An 18203-nucleotide genomic window follows, 5' to 3' on the forward strand; every position below is an offset into this window, starting at 1 on the left:
TAAGTGTCTTAGATCTTCAGAAAGATTTATTGTGCATTATTTGAACACTGTTGGTATCTTTTTGAATAATCGTGTTTTGTTCCTTACCCTTAATAGTCTTGTGAAGGTGTAGGCATGAAAGATAGCATATCTCTTACCGTGCTGTTTGAAAAGAGAAGTGCTTTTAGCTTCTTTCTGCAGCCATTTTGTCTGCACCCACATCTTGGAACCTAACGTGTAAGCCTTTACAACATGAGAATTGGTGTTTCGTGACCCAAATTGCGCAGTTACCACATTGTATGTACTTTCCAGTGAGTCTCATGCAAAAATATTACAAGTTTGTTTCTTGTTTTACTTTGTTTTTAGGCTCAGTGTTTGTTAGATAGTGAATTCATGAAACCTGAACTTTTTCCCTGTAAATCTTGCATCTTTGCCTTTAAAGAATGGGTTGCAACCATCACTAGATCACAGTAGTGCCTAATGAAGGTTGAAAACCACAAGAGAGACTCTTATGCTGTACATAAGGATGCAGGCTAATGACCTCTCATCGCTTCTGCTGTGCGCTTTTGCCTTAAGTGACAAGTAGCAATGTGGCTAGGATCGCCTGTGTGGCGTAGGAATGTGCTGCCACCAATTAGTTTGCACCCTGGGTGCCCAGGAGCTAGTATCCTTAGATCTTTCTATCACTAAACTTGATTGTCCTCTTCTTTACCTGTCAGATCCTCTTACCCCATGTCTAACTTGCATTTAAAAAAAATTTAAAAACAGAAAACAAAATAAATAAAAAGCTTTCTTTACAGTCAACCCCAGCTTAACATGGACTCAGGTTCCCAGCAGCCTTAATTTGTTTCGTTGTCATCTGTTCCTTTCAGCCCTCCCAAGTATTTCTAAGCTATCCATTAGTGTCATGTTTGTCTGATCGCCTCAGCTTTCTTCTTAATCACAAATTGACCTCACAAGCCTGAGGTTTTGAAAACCCCTGTGTCTTTTTCTGTGGACCACCTGTGCTGTTTTGCTTCCCTTTCCCTCACATAATGGCTATATTAAGAAATATTTTGGCCTTGAGTTGGCTGAAAAAAAAATTTAAAAATTTTAAAAATCTTAAAAAAAAAAAGTGGATCTCTAGAGTAAGTGAACAAAAGATAAGTGCAGACAACTTGAACAAGCAAAATTAAAATAACCCTCTGGGGGGAAATGTGTCTGAATCTTACTCCCCTAGATCTTTAGGATTAGGGCTCACAGGGAGTGTGAAAACTGCAGGGAATGCCAAAGTCTAGGGAGATTGCGGAAATGAGCAAGAAGCAACAATGACTAAACCAAAGAAGGGAGTCCTAACGTTTCACCAGACCTAGGAGGGAGAGGAGACAGACAAAAGAAAACACCAGCAGCAAGGGTCAGAGGGCCAGGTTGGTGAGAATGAACTGAGTGGGGTGTCCTGGGCACTTTGGAAGAAGGGACGATCCTGGTGGTGTGATGTACATAAGGGCCAGCTGCATAAGAAGACCCAAGGTTGGGACAAACATCTGGGGAAATGGGGAGTGAGGCACTGTGTTGGAAGAGGACCCTGGAAAAGGGAGTCAGTGTTGATACCGTGAGTTAAGCTTGGTAGGTTCAATAGTGTTGGCAATGTTGATCAGTAGACCCTTTTCAGAAAGTCACTTGCCAAGAAGTCAGTGTGTCCATTCCAGCCTTAGGTTAATGAGAAATTAGGAACAACTGAAATGCCAAAAAGTAGGGAAATGATTAAGTAAATGTGTCCTTGGACTCTTATGCAGCTGTTTAAAAATGATAATCATGAAGAATTATGTAGCAGTGTGGAAATATATTTACAGGAATAGTAAGTGGAGAAAGCAGGACACAAAATTATATTTATACTACAATTATAACTGTTTAAAAATGTATGCTTATAGTCAAAAGCTGTTGTGTTATTGTAGGCTTATAGTTGAGCATTATTTTCTTAAATTCCTTGAATGTCCTTTATGGTAGTGTTACTAAAAAGTTTATGATCATGTTTCCATTGTGAACACAATTTGAAATAATTATCAAAATTCAGAAAAATTGGAGGAAAAATTTCATATCGCCGCCATCCAAAAACAGTTACACTTTGCAGCATCTTGTTTATTCTAGTTTCTGTGCACAGGTTTATGATTATAACTGTGTCAAATATGTATTCAAAAGATCTTTTATGTTAACCTTTGTAGAATTATAGTTAAATACTTTAATCTCAATTTTTTTCAAATGTTCTTTATAGTAGTAGCCTGATAACAAAGCTTATTATGTATGTCTTTAACACAAGCATAATAGATACCCAGAGGAAAAAATTAGAAAACACAGTAAAATTACAAGAAAAAAAAAAAGAAATTCGCCCATATTCCCAACACCCAACAACTACTGTTAAAATCTTGATCTGTTTCCTCCATCTTGTTAAAGTGCACAAGCTTCTAACAGTGTTAAATATGTGTACGTAAAGTCTAAAATGAAAAGAAATGTGGAAAATAATTAAAACAGTATTATCATTATGGGATTATGGTTAAATATTTTGTCTCAAATTCCTTGAATAATCTTTGGTGTTTCGGTAGTAAATTTTATGTATGTAATTTTCCATTGCAAATATAATACATACTCATAGAAAATCTTGGCAAATTCAGCAAAGTAGAAGAAAATTCACCCATATTCCCAACACCCAGAATCAACTATTGTTAACATTGTGACCTGTGAACCAGTCTGTGATTATTAGGGTGTTAATGACAAGTATGTGTAAGTATCAAAGATGGGAAGAAATATGGAAAATAAAAAATAGTTGTGTGGTTGTGGGATTATGGTTAAGTATTTTGTCTTCAGTTTCCTTGGGTGGTCTTTATCATTGTGTTTTTGTAATCCACCTTTATTAACATGTATTTCCATTATATATGCAGTACGTGTTCATTATAGAAACTTTGAGAAAACGTAGATGAGAAACTCATCCATATTTTCACCATCCAAAGACCGTGTGTTTAACATCATGACAGATGTTTTTCATCTTGTTTCTGTGCACAGGTTTTTGGTTTGTTAATATGGTTGTGATTGTTCTATCTGTAATGGTGTCAACAATAAAAATAAAGTGAAAACTATGACATTTCTCAGTCTTTTTTATCCATATTTAAAGTGTTTGGGATTATTATATATGGTTTCCTGGGGGCCGGCATTGTGACATGGTGGGTAAAGCTGCTACCTGTGATGCCGGCATCCTGTATGGGCTGTTTCGTGTCTCAGCAGGTCCATCCACTTCTGATTCAGCTTCCTGCTAATGGCCTGGGAAGAGCAGTTAGAGATGGCTTGGCTGGTGCCACGGCTCGCTTGGCTAATCCTCCGCCTGCAGCGCTGGCACCCCAGATTCTAGTCTCGGTTGGGGCGCCAGATTCTATCCCAGTTGCTCCTCTTCCAGTCCAGCTCTCTGGGAGCTGGCCCAGGAAGGCAGTGAAGGATGGCCCAAGTGCTTGGGCCCTGCACCTGCATGGGAGACCAGGAGGAAGCACCTGGCTCCTGGCTTCAGATCGGCGCAGTGTGCTGGCCACAGCAGCCATTTGGGGGATGAACCAACGGAAGTAAGACCTTTCTGTCTCTCTCTCTCACTGTCTAACTCTCCCTGTCAAAAAAAAAAAAAAAAAAAAAGAGAGAGAGAGAGATGGCTCAAGTATTCTGGACTCTGCAACCCACGTGGGGGACCTGGATGAAGCTCCTGGCTCCTGGCTTGCAGCCATCTGGAGAGTGAATCAGCATATAGAAGATCCCTCTCTCTCTATCCTCTCTATAATTCTTTCAAATAAATCTTTTTTTAAAATAGGGTTTTCTTGCTAAAGTTATAAATTCAAAAAGCTAGTGCCTCCTTACATCTAAAAAAGTTTGGATTGATACTCTATTTTGAAGTATTGCATATTTCAACAATTATTTCTGAGGGACCTTTTACTACTTGATTCCATTTTTTTAAAAGGCACAGTGACAGAGAGAGGGAGAGATAAGAGCGAGAAAGATCTTCCATCTCCTGAATGGCTACACGGCTGAGGTTGGACCAGGCTGAAGCCAGAAGTCCAGAACTCCATCGGGGTCTCCCACATGGGTGGTAGGGGCCAAGTACTTGGACTATCATCTGCTGCATTCCCAAGTGCGTTGGCATGGAGCTGACTGAGAAGCAGCTGCTGGAACTCGCATCATTGCTCTGATGTGAGATGCCAGTGTCACAAGTGGAGGCGTAACACTCTCCATCACGGTGCTAGCCCCCAATTCCACATTCTTAACTGCACCTGAAAAGTTAGGACATTTATTCCAGTAGTGTTTTTAAACTTGGTAATAACCACAGTATATTTTAGTTTTGTGAGTGACAGAAATTTGATCCACTGTTTTACTCCCCAAATGCCTGCAACAACTAGGGGTGGGGCAGGGTGAAGGCAAGAGCCAGGAGCAAGATCCCCATCTCCCATGTGGGTGGCAGGGGCCCAAGCACTTGAGCCATCATCTGCTGCCTTCCAGGATGCATTAGCAGGAAGGTGGATTGGAAGCAGGGAAGCCAGGCTTAAACCAGGCACTCTAAGGGATACTGGCATCCTGAATGGCAAATCAGCCACTGATTTTAATATTATTTTAAAGGCAGATATACAGAAAGAGGAGGAGAGAGAATAAGAAAAAGAGCTTCCATCCACTAGTTCACTCCCTAAATGGCTGCAACAGCCAGGGCTGGGCCAGACGGATGCCAGAAGCTTCTCCCAGTTCCTCTACATGAGTGCAGGGGCCCAAGTACTAGAGCCATCTTATATTGCTTTCCCAGGTGCACTGGCAGGGAGTTGGATCAGAGGTGGAGCAGCTGGAACTTGAACCAGCGCCCATAAGTGATGCTGGCACTGTAGGTAGAGGCTTAACCTTGCACACCACAGCACCGGCCCCTGCCCAAGTTTTTGTTACTAGTATTTTTTAGTTTTTTTATTTGAAAAGCAGAAAGAGATCTTCCATCCACTAGTTCACTTCCCAAATGCCTGCAATATCTGGGGATGGACCAGGCTGAAGTGAGGAGCCAGGAACTCTATCCAAGTCTCCTATGAGGGTGGCAGTGGCCCAAGAACTTGAGTCATCTTTTACTGCCTCCCAGGATCAGAGGAATAGGTGCCAGGACTCCAAAATGGCACTGTGACACGGGATGTGGGCCAAGCAGTGGCAAACTTGCTATGCCACAACATCCACCCTGAGTGAGAATTTTTAATTGGAAATATGAGATTCTTTCGAACATTAAGGGCTCACGATCCCTCAACATAAAATGCTATTATGGCTGAGAATCTTTGTAAGGTGTCTGTTCCTAACTCTTGCCTGAAATTAAAAGGTATTTATTCTCAGGAAACTCCACTTTTGTTTGTTTTTTTAATGATCCCTTTCCTTCCCGTGCTTCTCCTTGCCTCCTTCCTTCCATAGAGAGAGGAAGAGATAGAGGGATCGTCCATCCATTGGTTCACGCCTCAAATGACCACCACAGCCAGGGCGGGCCAGACCAAATCCAGGAGCTCTCACATGGTGGCAAGGACCCAAGTACTTGGGCCGTCATCTGCTGTCTTCCCAGGGGCGTTAGCATGAAGCTGGATCAGAAAGTGGGGTAGCTGGTACTCTAACCAGCACTCTGATACAGGAAGTGGGTGTTCCAAGCAGTGGCTTAACCTGCTGTGCTACAATGCCTACCCCAGGAACTCTATTTAGTTACTAATCAGGCTTTACCGCCCAGAAACATCCCACGCAATTTAACAAATTACCATCTCAGGGAGTTTGGCAGATAATTTTTAAGCATATTTGCAATTCTGTAATGATGAGGTTCTCAGCGTAGGTTTTTGCTAACTGAATCACTACTGACAAACACCATGCTTGGATCATACCTAACCTGTAACTGCTGTGTCCCTTACTCTAACTCTAATTCCCGTGATGGAATGTGAGATATAAAGCTACTCTTCATTTAGTTGTAACTACTCCAACATTTGGCTGAGCCCGGCATTCTTTCATATTCTTAGAATTTGTCTTTATACTCAAATGCACATGGAATCATGACTATCTCTTGTGACTATTTTAGCCGCAGATTACATGGTGACTCCATGACAAGGGGTGTCAGCGTTGGTCGAGATGGAGGTTCTTTTTAAAGACCGATTTCCAGCAGAGTGTATTCCAAAAGAAGAGGGAGGCAATGAAGCAGGTGTCACTTGGGGTTGCCCGATCAGTTCTTAAACTCTGGCAGAACTCCTTCCACTCATGCTTCCGTGAAAGGGATCACTGATTCCCCTGCAGCTATGTTTAAACCATGAAAGCTGAACGCCCCCTGGTCTTAGGTGATTGGTGCTGTGAGTTCCTGGTGTCCAGTTGGGTTTAAGAGACCTGGGTGATCGTAGAGATTGAGGCTGAGTATACCGATAAGCAAAAAGACCTGGAAGGAGATGAGACAAAATAGCCAGATGGTATTTTGGTTCCTGATACCTCAGCCAGCGCCCTTTGGAGTCTGGCTGAACCACTTGCCCTTGGGTATCTTTTATAATAGATAATCCACTTTCTGACAAACCTTAAAAGAACTAGTGGATGTTGAATGAAGAACTGGTGGCATAAAGAAGAAGCCAAGAGTGCCACTGTATCCTCCCCACCGACCAGATGTCTGGTGGCTGGCTGATCCCTCCAGACCCGTTTCATCATCAATAGGCCAGTGCTGTTTATCCAATGGAATGCAGTCTTATCCTAGATACAGATTTTTCTTTTCATGCTAGCCAGCCTCTTAACATCTATGGATTTCCTGCATGGCTCACATACCACTTATATGCCATACACAGCACTTAATCAGTTATGCTAATGCAGAAATAAGCAAACTCAAAACCCCAGTGTGCCCTCAGTGAGTGCTCATTGCTCAAACATTTAGGGTCATGTTAGGGCTGGCCAGGCAGCTCTACTTATCTTGTCCAGATTTCTTTATGTCTTGGAGATAGCTGGTTGTCAGATAATCTAGGCCAGTGATAGCTGGAGCTGCAGGGCTCCTACCCATATCTGTCATTCTGGGATGAGTAGACTACCTCCTCATGGCATGGCAGAAGTGCAAGACAGCAAGTGAGAGCAGGAGGCCTCTTGAGGCCTCAACTTGGACTTGACATACTGTTAACTCTTGGCCAAAGCCAGTCACTGGGGATGGAAAAGATACCCCACACATAGGAGATGAATGCTAATAACACAGAAAGGAAAATTCTAAGTGGAGACATGGTAGCCTACATAGGTACAAACAAGATTTGTTTTATTTTGAGAGAGAAAATATATCCACATGTGACACTGGTGTGCATCCTATGCAGAAGTACATGTCATGAGTAGGCCAGAAGACTGTTCATGAGGTGGGCGGGGAGAATAGAGTAGCATCCCAACCATGGTCTTCAGTGAAAAGAGAGCTCTCCCCCATTTTTAGTTTCTTGAATGAGTAGAGGGTGGTGCCTTCACGTGCATGAAGCCATCTAGAAAGTTAATGAAACCTCCATAAACTTCACATGGAGCTTAATATCCGTATATCGTCACAGCTTCTCCCCCTCCTGGTCTCTGATGAGACATGGAGGCATCTTGGGAAGGTGGGTATCTTTGATTGACAGCTAGAAGCTGCAGGACTGTTAAGGATTCCAGCTCACTTAGACGAAACTAGCTGGCTGCCTATCCACACATCACTAAGGCCATGTGATAAAGGGAATGGATAGAGGCAGGAGTGAAGAATTGAGGGCATTAACACAATAGCCATACAATACACCTATCACAGAACTGATAGCCAAGACACTCCCTTCCCACCAGCATCCGCATGAAATGGGCATGGCCTAAGGAAAACTCAGGTTTGGTGTTTGATGAAGGATACCAGTTCCATAAGCTGGAGAGCTATTTTACCAGCTTTGAAATATGCCCCCAAAACTTATTCTGGGTCTATAGCTGGAACGCAAATGCCCAGAAGCAAAGAAGTGAATGTAGATGTACTTTTTCTCATTAACACCAATTCTGATAATTGCTTCTGTTCTTGCTGCTAGGGGCTCTGTTGATTTAAAAATTTTACCACCCAGTGGGATTTTCCATCAGGAAACACAACAGTGCCATGGAGTGAGAGACGGAGACATCTCCCTAGCATTTGAGGACAAATAGACAGAATATTATGGTGATGGTGGAGGTTGGCTCTCATCAGCAAGGATAAATAGGGCTGCTGCTTGTTTTGGTTGTCTCTTACCATGTAACAATTCTAAAACTTAATGACTTCAAATGGCCATGAAAGATCAAATAACGACAGTTCTGTGATCTGGGCTTAGCTCAGCTGAAATTCTATTCTGGTCTTCCCCAGGGTCACTCATACAGGCCCAGCTAGGGCTACAAATGCAAAGCAGTTTTCACTCTGGTGCTGTGATAGCTGGGGGTCTAGGTGAGCAACTGTCTCTCTTCACATGGTCTTGCTAGCAGAATACCAGCACCTCTTTACGTGGTAGCTCAGGGATTCAAAAGAGCAAAAAGAAAGATTCCAGGCATCATAATTCCCAGAGTCATCGCTGACACTGTATCACTTCTACCATATCTATTGTTCAAAGCAAGTCACAAGTTAGCCCAGATTCGAGGTAAGGAAGAAGTCTTCACCTTCCGATGAGCAGAGCAGCGGAGAATGTATGGCCATCTTTATTCTAACAAATTGCTAAACACAGGAACAAGGAGGATTGTGGGAGAAATCTAGGGACACTACTATCAGGCACCATTATCCAAGAAGTTCCCTCAAGAGAGCTGATTTTTTTTTTTTTAAGAAGTCAGGGGACCAAGCATCATTGCACAGTGTGTTAAGCTACCGCCTACAATGCCAACATCCCAGCATCTCGAGTCCCTGCTGTTCCACTTCTGAACCAGCTCCCTACTAATGCACTTGGGGAGGCAGCAGAGGATGGCCGAAGTGCTTGGGCCCCTGCTACCCACATGGGAGATCTGGATAGAGTTCCAGGCTGCTCCCTTTGGCCTGGCCCAGCCCCAATCATTGTGGCCATTTGGGGAGTGAACCAAATGGTAGATCTCTTTCCTTTTCTCTCTCACTCTCGTTCTCATTCTCTCTCTCCGTCACTCCTCCTGTCATATAAATAAAATAAATCTTAAAGAAAAGAAGCCAAAGGATGGATGAGTCAGGACAGCTCTTCTTTTGTCTGCCTTGTAATCCTTTCAATCACATCACACTGCCTGACTTGGGTGAGCTCTGCCTCTTCATTCCTGTGATCTTCATCTGTACCTCTTTCTCATTCCAACCACAGGATGAGCAGGAGGCTTGGGGTAGACCAATCAGGCTGTCTCACCCAAGAACTGAAATCTTTTGCAGAACAACTCATGGATGGTAGGTGTTCAAAGCTGTCATTCTGTGGCTAAACCTTAGAGAGACCGCTCGTGGTCCCTTTGATTAAATTAACAAATATTCAATTACATTTGTAGGGACCACTTGTTCAGCTCTTGACTCACTATTTGAGCTACAAAATATTATTCAGGTAAAACCCATTTTCCCTTGTCAGTTATCCTGAGTGAGTTCCTGTTGCTTGCACACAGAGGATCCTGACTACGGCAGGCATGGTTTCTATTTCCCTGTCTGATCCACCAATTACCTTCACAAGATCGGGGAGCCTTCCTACCAAAGGAGCTTTGTTCCATCACACCTAAACATGTGGGAAGTTCCTGTCTGCATGCTGCAAATGGGAGCTCATCTCCTCTGGACTCTGATTTAAATCCTTTGTGCTCCCTTTTCCCAGGTCCCATCATGAGGAAGCTCAGAGAGAGATCGGTTGGTCACTCACCTACCGTTCTGAACTAGTCATCCAGGAACACCGAGAGAAAAGTCAACTTTCATTTTGGTTTATGCCCGCATTCTGCCTTTTACTAAGGGAACCATAATGTCTCATCTCCACACAATGTCTTGGATTTTTTTCTGCCTCTGAGCTGCTAAATGGTCATCATTCGCTCTGTAATTCTTGGGGCATTTGTGTCAGCTACTGTTTTGGGTATTTTGGATTCTGTGGGAGACAAACCAGACATGGTCCCTGCTGTTACGGAATCTATTTTGGCTGCTAAAACAAAACACCTCCAACTGAGTACTTTCTAAACAGCAGACATTTGTTGCTTACAGTTCTGGAGGCTGGGAAGTCCAAGATCAAAACACCAAAAGAGTTGGAGTCTTTTTTTTTTTTTTTTTGACAGGTAGAGTTATACACAGTGAGAGAGAGAAACAGAGAGAAAGGTCTTCCTTCCATTGGTTCACTCCCCAAATGGCCACTATGGCTGGTGCTGTGCCGATCTGAAGCCAGGAGCCAGGTGCTTCCTCCTGGTCTCCCACGTGGGTGCAGGGGCCCAAGCACTTGGGCCATCCTCCACTGCCCTCCAGGCCACAGCAGAGAGCTGGACTGGAAGAGGAGCAACCAGGACTAGAACCCGTTGCCCATATGGGATTCCAGCACCACAGGCAGAGGATTAACCAGGTGAGCCATGGCACCGGCTCCAGAGTTGAAGTCTTATGAAGGGCTTGCTCTCTGCCTCAAACATGATGCCTTCCTGCTGTGTCCTCACATGGCAGAGGGTCTAGCTAGCCCCCTCACCTCTCTTTCGGAAGGGCTCTATTCTCCTCACAAGGATCTCAGCCTTTATGACCTTAGTACTATTTCATTGTGGTTTGATAAACATGAATTTGAGGACACATGAACATTAAGACCATAGCAGTAGGTAAGAGGAAGAAGACAGTGACAAAAACTACTCATTGCCTCCTGACATAACACTCATCCATTCTTCTCAAATGTTGGCTGGGAACAGGGATATTCAGAATAAGCAATTTCTTTCCAGCCTCCCTGGCAGATAGATATGACCATGTGACTAGTGTCTGGTCTAGGAAATAAGCACAGTAAGCTTAGGTGTCATTTCCAGGTTACAACAAGCTCTTTTCTCCCCCTTCCCCACAGCATGGAATTGCAAGATGAAAGCTGTGTGTTGAGGATTTTGAAGTAACAAAACAGGAGCATATGTTTCTGATGATTTTTGACTTAACTTAGATTACTTGATAAGTCATTTGATTTGTTATTCTGAATAGTGGCTTCAAGTCCATTCAGCACTCCAAGCCCTATTCTGGTGGGATCTTTTTAAGAAATGTTTATTAATATAAAGAGAACATATTTTATGTATTTCATAGATACAATTCTAAGAAGATAACCATGCTCCCCTCCTTCCCTCCCTCCCCAGCTGGAATCTTACTTACTCCCAGGCTTGCTTGTACAGAAATGTTCTCAAGGCAAGAATGTGGTTGTGAGAATTGTTCTCCCAACTCTGAGTGGTGTCAGTTGTTTAGGATGGTTTTGGTAACCAGTAATAGGATGCTGAACTGAGAGGGTAAACAAAGTACAATTAGGGCTTCCTTTAATAAGAAGTTCTCTTATTAAATGCCTTCATTTAATAAGAAAAGCACATATTCCAGGCGAGTGGGCACTATGATAGCATCAAAGTGTCACATCCCTTCCACTGTTCAATTCTGCCACATTTCCTATCATGATTGTACAGTGAGGCACAGCATAGATCTTAATTCTGTGTCTCATCTTACAGTCATGAGAAGAGACATTGCTGATTGAGAAGAGACATTGCTGATTCATGGAGGCATCTAAAAGCACACAGAAAAAAATGAAAAAACAATGTAATTATGAATTACAAGTTTAGACATAGAATTACATGATCATGTAATACATAACAATATAGCATTGCAATGATTTTATAACTTATAATTTTGCCCATCAGGTGGAAAGTCTGTTCCACTTTAATTTTTCACCCAGAATTGTGTAAGGTAAGCCAGCTGAAATGCGTGTGGTGTTGATTATTGTTTCTGCTGTCCATCATAAGTCTTCTTCAATTACAGCACGAATAGGATAAATTTTTCCCTCACAGACTGATGTGGATGGCTTGTCACTGTGGGCTTTGTCTTCAATACCATCTCATCCTCTCTGAAAATGAGTTATCTATTTATAAGCTGTTGATTTTTGGTCACTGTCCCCATAAACTTTTCATGAAGCATCATTGATTTCACTGTTCTTCCACCCAAGCTTCACTAGAATGTTGATGTTTGTTCTTGCTTCTATGTTATAACAAGTTAGCACAAGGTTATTTTGGTGCAAAAATTTTTTGAAATTCATACTTTTTTTTTTGCTATTTTCCATAAACTTTTAAAAACACTCCTATAAGTCAAGGTCAGACAGGGATAGGCATTGTGAAGACATTTAGAAGTGATTTAAAACAACATGTGTTTATTATTTTATAGTTCTGGAGGTTAGAGTCTGAGATAAACCTCACAGGGCTAAGCCCAAGGTGTCAGCAAGGCTCTATTGCTAATAGAGGCTCTGGGGAGAATCCATTCAAGGCCACCTGCATTCCTTGGCTAGTGGCCTAGCTCCATCACCCCCTCCTCTACTTCTGATATCACATTTCCTCTCTCCACTTTCAACCCCCCTCTTAAAGAAGCCTGTGAGTACATTCAGGCCTCATCCAGATACCCAAGGATAATCTCCCTCAGCAGTCAGGATCCTTAATTTATCAGATTTGCAAAGTCCTTTACCAGTCATGGAAGGTGACATGTTCTGGAGATTGGCTCGTGGACATCCTTGGAGAAGCACCATTATACCTGCTACTCTCCTTAGGGAGGGAGTAGGCAGGGTATTGCCTGCATCCTCCTATGGAGTGAGAAGGAGAAGGATGTTCTTGGATGGATCTCCTAAGGTCAAATGTTGCTGGACCAGTGGTAAGGAGCACCACCCTAGAGTCAACCTTTCTCTAGGAGCTGGCCACTACACATTTACCAGCCACGGCACATCTCAGAGGTATATACTGGGCAATAGGAGAGGTTTGGAAGTGTGGTAGGTGATCTGGGGAGAGTACTCAGCCTTCTGTTCTTGATTGGGTGCTATCAGGAAGTTGCAGTAAGCCTATGTTTGGGCATCTTCATGATCTCAAAGGTGGGTTGAAGCTATCACTGGCAAAAGAGCAGCTTCCTGGGAGAGAGCCATGCATGGTTATATCACTAAGGCCAATATTCATGTTTGGTTTGTGCCCAGACAGCTTGCAGAAAGGTTGTGTTCATCTTGCCACCCCCATAATTATAGAGTAGCTTTGCCTGTTGTTGATGTTCTGTGAGATTGCTTATGTCCAACAGGCGAACACCAAGGCTATTTGTGGGTGGCAGGTTAGCTCCCCAAGCTGAGAGCAGTCAGGAGCTTACCCAGCTTTGACTATCCACTTAAGCACAATCTGGTTTCCAGTATATGCCAGCTGCTTCCCCCCACCCCATTCTTTCCCATACGAAGCAAATCCACGACACTGTATTACTTCATCTGTCAGCACTTGAGTTTATATCTCTATGGGGCATATGACCCAGGTAACCACCAATGATCCACCCCTTTGAGTGTCAGTGCAGCCTGTTGCTTGCTTCTGTTCAGAGGAAGGTGGCAAAGGTGATGGGACGTTGTTCCGTGAACTTACATCAATTTCTAGGCTGAGCTGGTTGAAAAGGCTGAAAGGGGACATTCTCCTTCATGGGTTGAAGTAGGCTGCCGTGACAGCCACCTCGAAAGTAGGGGACCTCAGCCCTACAGCCACAAAGAGATGAATCTGCCAACTAGAATGAGCTTGAAAACAGAGTGTCTCCCCTCCCCTCCCCGCCCCATCCCCCTGAGGGTGGGGAGATGAAGCTGCAGCTCAGTCAGCACTTTGATTATGTTTTGCTGAGTCTTCTGAGAGGATCAAGCCAAGCCTGGCAGAACCCCTGACCTACAGAAACTGGGGGTTAAGACTTGTGTGTTGTTTTAAGCCACAAGCTTTGTGATAATCTGTTCCATGACATAGAGGGCCAATGCAATCTCTAAAAGAAAAACTCTCAGGTGGACACACAAAAGTGGGTGGGAGAACATGTAAAGTAAACGGCCACCACACGAATCCACAGGAACCGTTCTCACCACGCGGTTGTTTGTTTCAGCTATGCCCCCACCTACCTTTTCTGCCCTGCATCTCACCCGCCCCCAAATTCTTTTGAAGCAAAATCAAAATATCACGTCATTTAAACCATATATGTTTCAGGATTAGTATGTATCCATCAAAGACCAAGGCTATTTAAAAAATAAATAGTTCCAATACCACTATTAAACTGAAAATAATTCTTTTTAAGTGTCGCCTCTCATGGATTGCTCAAATTCTCCCAGCTTAGCAAAGACAAATTCTTAAAAGTCCATTTTTGCCTCACAAGAGAGTAACATTAACCTGTAATCCTGCTGAATGTAGTTTTTGTTTTTTTTTTTTTTTTTTTTGATTTTCACGAATGCGCAGAGTTGCGGGGACGGCAGGACCGGTCTGTGCCTCCTGCACATCCACACCGCGCGCGCCGCCCCACCCTAGGCTGTGCGGGACCGCCTGTGGGGCGCCGGGCTCGCCTGCCGGCCACACCCCCCGGGGACTACATTTCCCAGCGGGTTCCGCGCGCGACCGCCCGCACCCGGGCCCCTGAGAGAACCGGAAGCAAGGGCGCGGTGGGGCGCGGGGCCTTTCGGGATATGTAGTCCTGCGGATGGCGCCCCGAGCTCAGGGATCCGCGTTCGGATGTAGCCGCCAGCTAGGGGTCTGTTCGCGGTGCAAGCGTGAGGTGCGCCGCGCGGAGTCCGCGCAGGACAAGAAGTGGGGCTGGCTAGGGATGCGAGGGTGCGGGCGAGGTGTCCGAGACCCTGCGCCTCTGCACCTGCCAGTCGGGGCTGAGGGAGCGCTGGGCAGCGCGCTGAGGAGAGTGACAGCGCTAGGTCCCCGCCAGGAGCCTGACGCCAAGGATGCCAGGTCTGGAGCAAGTGTGAGTGAGTGACGCGCTGGCCCCCAGGGGTCTGCGCGGGGAGGGGTGTGGCCCTGCGCGTGACCATCGCTGTCACAGCCGGGTGGGTTTTATGGGATCCCACAGTCGGGAGTTCTGACTCGTGTGTGTGCGCCTGCGTCCGCTCCGCTCAGACTGTGGTTGGAGCCCTTGGGTGTGAACTTCTGTCACACAGGGTAAGTGCGGCTGAGCTGGGGGGAGTTTGTAGCTGTCCGCCAGGGTACTTGAAGAAGTTGGTGGGAAAAAATGGAATTAAAAGATAAGTTTATTTGGGCGCATAATTTTTGAGTAATTTTGCATAGGTTCCTTTTTCCCCCCCCGCAATGTGCGTTTTTTTTTTTTCCTGAACTTTTTGAATACCCCTTGTATGAGTGGGTTTCAAATAGTTTTTGCAGCAAAATAAACTTATCTTTGAATTCTCTTTTTCATGAACATTTGAAAGTACCCTTCCGTGTCTGTGGTTGCCTCTGACTCCGATTGTATACCTGAACTGGGGTAGTCGGCTGTGTCTGAGACTGTGTGTCGGGCTAAATGCACATGTGTTGCATTCTTGTCCAACTGTGTGAAGGTGATCAGGTCTGATTGTGTGAAATTGTGTGTATCTGAGTATGGGTGTTTGCATCTGAGTCAGCAGGGCTTGCGGGTCCGATTGCCTGTGTAGAGTTGTGAGTTTGTTCTGTTACTGTGCCTTCTGGTGTGCATTTGTGTGTACCTTAGGATGTGTGTGCATCTGTGTGGTTGTGTAGATTTGGGCCCAACTCTGGGAGTTTGGGTGTATCTGTGTGTGTCTGCAGAGTTGGAGTTGTGTCTGCAGGTGTGTGTTTGTGTGCTTTTGAGTTTGTGGATGAGTGGATGAGTCCATGGTATTTGCGTGTCTCTATGATGTTTGTATGTTGGGATGTGTGAGAGTTTTTGTATGTCTGTGTGAGTTTGTGGTCAAAAGCACGAGTCTGTGTGTGTGTTCTAGTCTACATTAGTGGGTAGGTGTGGTCATCCGCACGCCCAGGTCTCTGTGGATACTTCGTAAAGCCCAAGCCCTGGGGGCTGAGATGCACCAAGCAAGCCCGCCTCACTCTGTCCAGTGGGCCAGCAGCCAGTGGGAAGCCCTCGCAGATTCAGACTCCAGGCCTGGAGCACAGTCCCCTGGCTGCAGCTCAAACAGGACCGCCCGCTCTCAAGCCTGGGGCTTCCACTACAAGATAGCCACAGAGACCAGACGGAGGCGCCCAGCTGACCAGCACACACCTGCCACAGACCCTCGGAGGCCGATGTGGGGACGCGTCACCGGCCACTGGCAGCTGTGTTGGTGGATGTCTCAGGTGTGGAGGAAAGGACTGTGGGGTTCCTTCCAGGACGCAGAGTGCCTGGTCCTGATCGGGGCGGGGGGGGGGGGTCTAGGAGGCAGAAGAGTCGTGCCTGGGTACATGCTGGGCTACTGGGGAAGGCAGAGGACAGACACCAGGTGGGCTCTGGCACATGGGACAATCCGGTGAGGGTCACAGGGTTCAGTTGCTGGCTTGGCCAACTGGGTCTTGGAGAATGATTTTGGGAAGGGAGCCTGAGGTAGTCTGGGGATGTGAGCAGAGACCATGCCGGTGGTGTCTAGGGCTCAGTGGGCAAGAAGCCAGAGCAAATGGTGTAGGTGCCTGTAGGGGTTTCACGCTCCAGACTGTGGTGGGGCTGCGAGCCCTGCGTGCATGTACCTAAGCAGGGTCGCCACGGGGACCTGGCCAGGCCAGAACGAGGGGGCCCTGCGGGTCAGGAGGCGACTTGGAGTTCTGGGCTGTGGGTGTGCAGCCTGCATGGCTGTGCAGGGCTCTGCGTTATCTGCCAGCAGTTCCCGGGCTGAGTGGGTGTGTTCCTCTGGGTCTTTGGAGGTGTGCCTGCAGATGCTGTGTGACTGTATACTTGGTGCCCTCGGCGATGATCTGAAACTGAGTATCCTCCCACGGCAGCGTGTGTCTGTGTGAGCATGAGCTGCTGAGCGCATGGCTGTGTTTCTGCACCTGAGCTTCTGTGTCTGGGTTTGCCGTGAGTCTCATCATTTCAAGTTGGCCCTGAAGGCGGGAGGGTATGTCTAGGCTTCTCAAAGTATGTCATTGTGAGTAGGAGTGTCAAAGTGAGTAGGAGTCTCAAAGTATGTCATTGTGAGGGGTGCCACCCAGGGCCTGGGGGACAATGTGGGTCTGACAAACCCACCAAGGCCCAACCTGGGTCCCCTGAGCCCCTGACAGTTACCAGCTGTCTGAGGCATGAAGCTCTGTGACCTGTGTCTGGAAGCTCTGGCCCAGAGGCTGGACTCGCTGGGAGACGTGAGACAGGCACGTGGTGCAGGGAAGCTGGGGCCAGAGTGGAGAAAGAAGTTCTCAGACATACCTAGTAACAATAAAACCGAAGCCAGCATAGAAACTGCCCGTCTCTGCCTCAGGTGCTGTTCAGCCCTTTGTTTAATCCTCACATTTCATCATTTTTTGTCCTCCGTTTTATGGAGTAGAAAGCCAATAGGGTTAAACAGCTACCTTGATACTCAGGTTGCTGGTAAAAGACGAGATGCCCACTTAAAGCAGAATCTCACATCAACAGTGAATCACTCTTTAAGAGTTCCCAAATACAGCATGGGATGTACCTATGCTTAAAATTTAACAAAATAAATAAAAGATAGTTTTTGTCACAGATATGCTCCAGGCATTACTTGGGATATTCCCGCGCTTGGAATTTCTTTATTCTTTATCTGAAACACAGTTTCCCTGTGTACCATGAACGTGCATTTACTAAGTCGGGAACTCTGTCACTGAAGTCTCATGGCCAGAGAGTAGCAGACTGAGAACCTTACCACCATCCCATGCCTTACTGCTGTGACCTCGGTGGTACTCAGAGGGAGGCAGGGTCCGGGGGAACCTGCAGCTGAGCATCCTAGTTAGGCTTTTCTGCAGGGCTGATCTTACCCCATCTGATGTGTTGAGGGGTCACATGAAAGAACTCATATATCACCCCCATTTCAGTGTTCGGGGCACAGAGGCAAGGTAAATCAGGGCCACTGTCCCAAGACCTGGATTTTGCCTGGGTCTGACAAGAATGGGTTCATTTTGGTGTCAGCAGCATTCACATAATTTTCTACTTTTTTTTTCTTAAAGGGGGACCCTCTTCAAGCCCCAGGCCCCACGATCCCTGGATCTGTGCTTGCCAACGAACACTCTGCACACATCCTTTAGTTGACCTACAAAGAGTCTTGTGGAGGGCGACATTGCTGTCATTCTGCTTTCTGGTTGAGGGCACCAAGACTTGAGGAGGTGACATCATCTACACAAGACCCCACAGCTGCCTTGTGTTGGATCCG

The sequence above is a fragment of the Lepus europaeus genome, chromosome 19, assembly GCF_033115175.1.
Source record: "Lepus europaeus isolate LE1 chromosome 19, mLepTim1.pri, whole genome shotgun sequence".
NCBI classification, from domain to species: domain Eukaryota; kingdom Metazoa; phylum Chordata; class Mammalia; order Lagomorpha; family Leporidae; genus Lepus; species Lepus europaeus.